Genomic DNA, 7,227 nt, shown 5'->3' on the forward strand with positions numbered 1-7,227 from the left:
TCAGGCAGGCAGGCAGACGCGAGACCCCTTTCTGTAAGCAACCTCTGCCGGCTAGGATAGCGCAGGAGCGCCTGAAGCCGAGGATCCCGCTGCGCGCAGGCAAGTGCGCCCTCTGGCGCTCCTCCTCCTCCTCCCTCCCTCCCTCCCAGGTGTAAAGCGCGCCCGGCCAACCCGAAAGCGCCAACGGGCCGGCGAAGCAACCCACGCGCGAGAAAGGGACCCCCGCCGGCGCTCCCAACCCCAGCCCTGCAACAAGCTACCTTCGGCGCGGCTGCAGCCCAGCTCGGCTCCCTCTCCGGCCGCCGCGAGCCGCTCCTGGGCGCTCGGCAGCGGCGGAGCCCCGGTGCGAAAGTGAAAGTTATACTTGGCATCGGCGCTGGCTTTAGAAAGAGCTAGAGCTTTTCTTGGAAACCATGTGCTTTCCCTCAAGTCAGCCTGTCGGGGCACCGTTGGCAGGACGGCGCGGCTTGGGTGGGGTGGGGGGTGCGTACGCTCGCTCAGACGAATCTGGAGAGGAGAGAAGGAGAGAGAGAGCGAGTAATGATCTACAGAGATAGAAAGATAGAGGATGGATGGATCATGGATGGATGGATAGAGATAAATAGAAGATAGATAGGTAGATAAGCGCACCAATCGTGCCTACCGTTCCCGTCCTATTGTTTCTTTTTATTTTTCTTATATGTATCCATCTCATGTATTCATAACTATGTTTATACTTATACCTGTTATCTTGTAAGCGATTGACAAATCTAATAAATAAATAAAATAAAATAAGACAGATAGATGATAGATAGGTAGGTAGGTAGGCAGGCAGGCAGGCAGGCAGATAGTGATAGAAGATAGATAGGTAGATAGATAGATAGAAGATAGATAATAGATAGTAGATGATGGATGGATGGATGGATGGATGGATGGGCAGGCAGGCAGCAGGCAGGCAGAGACAGACAGACAAACAGATAGACAGACAGACAGATGGATAAGGTAGATGATTAGATAGATGGGTTAGATAGAGTAGACAGACAGATGATAGTAGATAGGAATGATAGAGACAGATGCCAACTTTGGTCCCCTTTCTCATAGGATTGGAACTGACCTTGGAGACCATCAGATCCTAAAGCTAGATAAAGAGAACCCAATTGATAAAGACTTATTTCTTTACTGAATATTTGTTTAATTCACATTTATAAAACATAAAAGATTATTTATCAGAAATAAAGGCAGAGTAAAAAGAAACCTTTTTTAAAAAAAAATGGAGCCAATGACACGCCTCTGTGGACTGCTGAAGGAAGTACGGTGAACGGAAGACGGGTTTGAAAAAAAATGATACCGGTTTTTCTCTTACGAGCAGTTCCATTTTCCCCCCATATGTGATTTTCCTCCTGTTGAATTCTATTTCTAGCTATCTGTTCATTGGCATTTTGCCATAGTGGGATTAAATCATCAACCATCACAGCCTCTAAGGGTAAAATAGTTTTTCTTGGACTAAAAATGGTAGCTTCTCTCTCACTATTTTGCAACTCATTACTGAGTCACACCATGAAAATTTATTGGAGAACACAGCCAGGTGTGAAAGGGGCTTTCTGGTTCTGTTTTGAGATGTCATCTGTCAGCAGGAAAAGCCATTCCTTGCAAGAGATTCGTAATTGTGCATTTTAGCTGGCTGTGTATCCACTCCCCTGCAAATTAGAAATGTATTTATTTATTTATTTCAAATACTTAAGTATCTTATACCGAGCTCTGTGGATTGTGAGGAATGAAAAAAGACATGGGAAGATGATCATGCATGCAATCTTACAAAAGAGGATTGGAAGGGAATTTAGAGGTCTGCTAGTCCAACTCTTTTGCTCAAGACCTTATACCTCTAGTGATGAAGCACTCACAATTTCTGGAAGCACTGATTAATTGTTCTCACTGTCGGGGAAAATTTCTCCTTAATTGTAGGTTGGATCTCTCTTTGATAAGTTTCCTTTAGTTGCTTCTTGTCTTGCCCTCAGGTGCTTTGGAGAACAAACGGACTCCCTCTTCCCTTTGACAGCCCCTCAAACATTGGAAGACTGCTATCATGTCTCTATGAAAGAGTGCAGAGAAGAACAACCAAGATTAGAGGACTGGGGGCTAAAACGTACGATGAACAGTTGCAGGAACTGGGCCTGGCTAGTCTAGTGAAGAGAAGGACCAGGGCAGACATGAGAGCAGTCTTCCAGTATCTGAGGGGCTGCCACAGAGAGAGGAAGGGGTCAAGCTATTGTCCAAAGCACCTGAAGGCCAGACAAGGAATCATGGATGGAAACTGAAAAGGAGAGATTCAACCTGGAAATAAGGAGAAATTTTCTGGCAGTGAGAACAATCAACCCATGGAACAGAAGTTGCCTTTGGAAGTTGTGGGAGCTTCATCACTTGAGACCTTCAAGAAGAGATTAGACTGCCGTTTGTCAGAAATGGTGTAGGGTCTCCTGCTTGGGTAGGGGGTTGGACTGGATGACCTACAAGGTCCCTTCCAACTCTGTTAAACTGTTAAGCCACAACTCTGCAATTAGTGCGGTCCCCAAGGACAAATCTAGAGAAACTTGCAAACAGCAAATGCCCAGTTTGAAATCACTGACAGATCTCATGTCATGACCATGATAGGAGGAAGAGAGGGCGTTTTATTTAAATTGGGGAGGGGAAATCCCGCTGGCACCTTTTCAAAGTTGTGCAAATACGAAATTGGGCAAACAACCACCGCTTGTGTCCTTCCTCTCTCGATCTCTGTTGAAAGCTGGAGAGCTATGAATTTCAACAAGGGGGAAGGCGTGCCAATGCGGTATGAGAGGAAGAAGAATGGTGCAGCTGAAGATTCGAGGGAGGAAGGCACAGCTGGGGTGGGTGGAGGCTGCCTAGTGGCTAAAGGTGTATGTATATATAGATATGTAAGGAGGTGCCCACTTCTCTCAGCAACCCCTAACTCACCAGCCATCTCTGCAAATGGCCACCTGACCCGGTCTCCAAGATAAAGGATGGCAAAGCTTTATGGACCTTACAAGGGTTGAAGCTGGTTTGGTTTAATGGGGAAAAGATCATTTTTATTTCAATGCAGGCAGAGAAGGCATCAAACTGGTTAAATCTTGGATCGGGGACAAACCCAGGCACCATATAGCAATAGCCCTTAGACTTATATATTGCCCCCTAATGCTTTATACAGCTAATAGTCTGAGTCCTTATTTTTCTGACCTCGGAAGGATCGGAGGCTGAGTCAAACTTGACCTGATCAGGATTGAATTTCTGGCAGTGGCAGTTATTCTAACCACTGCATTCACCAGGGCTCCTAGTGATGAATAAATCAGTGTCTGCTAGCACTGTTTCCAGCTGACAGATTTTATTAAATGCCATAAGTTTTCATCGCAGCCATGAGTTGAGCTACATCAATGTTTCTCAGCCTCAGGTGCTTGTTAGTCAACCATTTGCAGTATCGCTCAATACTGAAAATCCAGATGTTTTGCCTGCAGAAGTTTATCAGTTCAACAACTAGCATCTCTAACTAAAAAGATTAGATAACACGAGGTCAGAAGGCACCAATAAAGGAGAATAGCTGTAGCTCAGGGTTGAAATGAGGAGCCCTCGATGCTCTCTGAGCTTCATCGTTTTCTTGCAGATGTTTCATTACCCAACTAGGTAACATCATCAGTGCTAGCCCAGCACCACATAGCACTGATGGTGTTACCTGGGTGGGTAATGAAACACCTGTAAGAACACAACACAACAAGGACTTGACAGTTCAATCCCAAGCCATAATTAATCTTGGGAGCATTTTTTTCCAATACACAAGGCAAAAACAGGAGAATTGAACACAAACAACTTTAAAAAAAAAACGCTGACCAATTTCAAGAGCAGAGAAGCTGAGCAGACAGTTGGGTGGAGTTTTTGTCACAGAAGTCCAGTGAAATCCCTCCCCCCACTTAAATTCTCGCAGAAATTTAACTAGGAAGTGGTCAAAGTACAGATATAAATGGAAGGCAGTTTGCATTGTGAAGCAAATTGCGCTCCTTATGTATGCGTGTGTGAAACACTGCACCAAATGGCAGAGCTTGCATTATGATATCACACAGCATGTTTCATAATGTTGGTGTCATCATGGCTAGGAATTGGAAGGGGCCTTGGAGATCTTCTAGTCCAACCCCCTGTTCAAGCAGGAGACCCTATAACATTTTGGACAAAGGGCTGTCCAGTCTCCTCTTGAAAACCACCAGTGATGCAGAACTGAAGGCAAGCTGTTCCACCGATTAATTGTTCTTGCTGACAGGAAATCTCTCCTTCTCTCCTTGATTAATTTCCACCCATGGCTTCTTGTCCTGCCTTCTGGTGCTTTGGAGAATAGCTTGACCTTCTCTTCTTTGTGGCAGCCCTTCAAATATTGGAACACTGCTATCCTGTTGGCCCTAGTTCTTCTTTTCATTAAACTAGCAACCATTCATCGTATGCTTTAGCCTCCAGCCCCCTAATCATCTTTGTTGCTCTTCCCTGCACTCTTTCTAGAGTCTCCACATCTTTTTTACAATATGGTGACCCAAATGCTTCTATCCCAGGCAGTAGCTCTGCTGAATTCTGCTGTATAGTGCAGTGTTGGTGCGGCAATTCAATGTGTGGAGGGTGAAGGATGCGTGTTTGTGTTTATTTTCATGGTCATGACGTGCACTGAAGATGGTGTTTGATTTCGTTGTACAAGGTGCAATGACAGTAAAGTAAAGTAAGGTAAGGTAAGGTAAGGTAAGGTAAGGTAAAGTAAAGTAAAGTAAAGTAAAGTAAAGTAAAGTAAAGTAAAGTAAAGTAAAAGTAAAGTAAAGTAAAGTAAAGTAAAGTAAAAAAGTAAAGTAAAGTAAAGTAAAGTAAAGTAAAGTAAAAAAAGTAAAGTAAAGTAAAAATTAAATAAAGTAAAGTAAAAATAAAGTAAAGTAAAGTAAAGTAAAGTAAAGTAAAGTAAAGTAAAAGTAAAGTAAAGTAAAGTAAAGTAAAGTAAAATTAAAGTAAAGTAAAGTAAAGTAAAAGTAAAGTAAAAAAGTAAAGTAAAGTAAAATTAAATTAAATTAAAGTAAATTAAATTAAATTAAATTAAAGTAAAGTAAAGTAAAGTAAAGTAAAGTAAAGTAAAGTAAAATTAAAGTAAAGTAAAGTAAAGTAAAGTAAAGTAAAGTAAAGTAAAGTAAAAGTAAAAGTAAAGTAAAAGTAAAGTAAAGTAAAGTAAAGTAAAAAAGTAAAGTAAAGTAAAAAAGTAAAGTAAAGTAGAGTAAAGTAAAGTAAAGTAAAGTAAAGTAAAGTAAAGTAAAGTAAAGTAAAGTAAAACAAAACTGGATGCAGTATTCCAAGTGTGGTCTTAACTAAGGTTTTATAAAACATTTATTCGTAGGAGAAAGAGACAAGGAACTAGTTTCTTTCTTCTCTATTTTAAAACATTTTCAAACTCATGTAGAGACCGTGGCTTTTCAGATTCAGAAGCTGAACCAGAAAGGGGAACTAATGAGAATTGTGTCTTGGGAGAAGACAAGCAAAATATTGTTTTGATGGCTGGGCCTGCCACCTTGTGGCTGGTAAATAGAAAAGTATTCAGACCCGTAAATGGATGTAAAAATATTTTTAGCAGCTTGCAAACCCCAAATAGATGCAGTATCATCAACAAACGAACTGCATGTTTTTAGAACAGCTGCTTCCTCATAATTCTGCAGAGGGAAAAAGGGAGAAAGAGCAGGAAGGAAAGAAAAATAATTGATGATTCAGGACATACCAGTTGTCAAAGCGTTAGTTAGGAATTCTAAATTTAAATATTAAGCCTTGGTTTAGCCAAGAACATGTTGATGCTGAGACTAGCTTAACTTAGCTCAGGGATAATGGGATTTATAGAGATAAAAAAAAATGGCCGTTCAAAGGGGCAAATGATGCCATATACTGTATGCTATGACATCACACAAATGATGCCCTTTGTGACAATGGTGTAGTTTGCATCCGATCTTATGTTTGTGCTAAAATGCAAAAAGAGGCTCAATCTGCTCCTTATACTAAAGGACAAAAAAAATCTACTGGGTCAATTTTGTCTCTCTTTTATCGATTGGCAATATAATTCAATGTCATAGCTGACTGGGGAATTCTTGGAACTGAAGTCCACGAGTCTTAAAGTGACCAAGTTTGGAGACCTCCTGCTCTAGAGAATTCTTAGAAACTAGCCCAAGCGGGCGAGAGAAATAGTTCTGCTGCCTTCTGATATTTTATAGCTCACCTAAAAAAATAAACAAACAATAATGCTGGGGATTTGGGTTGAGTCTTATTTAGCTATGATTCCCATCTGCCTTTGTGTGAAATCCAGATATATTTTTTTCCATTGCATTTTCTATCTCCACAAGAGCTTCAAACACTTTTTCTGGCTGTTGGAAAACGATAGATTTGGGGTCTCTTTAGATTTCCAACAGGCTTGGATTTCTGAACAGTGGGAATAGTTATTTTTATTTACTCACATTGATTACCCTCTATAAATCCCCAAGCATTAGAGGCAAGCAATTTTCAACAGTTTCCAATTGTTGTCCACAGGAAAACATGTGGACTTCAACCCCCAGAATTCCTAAACCAGCCATAATCCATTATTTGAATTACAATGCCAATTGATAAGAGAGACAAAATTGACCCATTTTCTTTTTTAGTATAAGGAGCAGATTGTCCACTGGGCATTTTTAACGGAGATCATTTTTGCAATGGAATCATGATGCATTGTTGGGATATTGTTTATATGTCTTCTGACTGAGATGCCAGTGATAGGTTCACAAACAAAATAGCCAGAAACTGTATGGAAAGTTTTCAAGGACATTACTTCTACCCACTCTTCCTGCTTGCTCTAACCTGGGGTCCCCAAATTTGGCAATTTTAAGACTTGTGGACTTCAATTCCCAGAATTCTGGAAGTTGAAGTCCACAAGTCTTAAAGTTGCCAAGTTTGGAGGCCTCTGCTCTTACCCATTGTCTTACTTACAGGATTTAGATTGTTGCTTTGCAATTCCCCCGAGACAGATTCTGAATATATCACACCATATACTGTACCATTCTGGACAAACAGCTGAAATGCTTTGGCTGAAATTACTTCTGGACAAGAAGCAACAATTCAAGAGACATCCAATCTGGAATGAAGGAGAAACTTCCCAACAGTGAGAACAATAAACCAGTGGAACGGCTTGCTTTCAGAAATGGTGGGTGCTCCATCATTGGAGGTTTT

The 7,227-nt window shown here is 41.1% G+C and overlaps 1 protein-coding gene across 2 annotated transcripts in view; it reads right to left on the bottom strand.

Annotated features, from left to right (window-relative positions):
• Positions 1-367, bottom strand: part of NLRC5 (NLR family CARD domain containing 5) — a 72,521-nt gene extending 72,154 nt beyond the window's left edge. For both annotated transcript variants that reach the window (XM_087940456.1, XM_087940455.1), the window contains exon 1: positions 261-367. The gene's annotated coding sequence lies outside the window, so the exon portion shown is untranslated. The remainder of the gene's footprint in view (positions 1-260) is intronic.
• Between the last annotated feature and the right edge of the window lie 6,860 nt (positions 368-7,227).

Source organism: Pseudonaja textilis, chromosome 11 (assembly GCF_049901715.1).
Source record: "Pseudonaja textilis isolate UNSWEBS1 chromosome 11, rPseTex1.2, whole genome shotgun sequence".
NCBI classification, from domain to species: domain Eukaryota; kingdom Metazoa; phylum Chordata; class Lepidosauria; order Squamata; family Elapidae; genus Pseudonaja; species Pseudonaja textilis.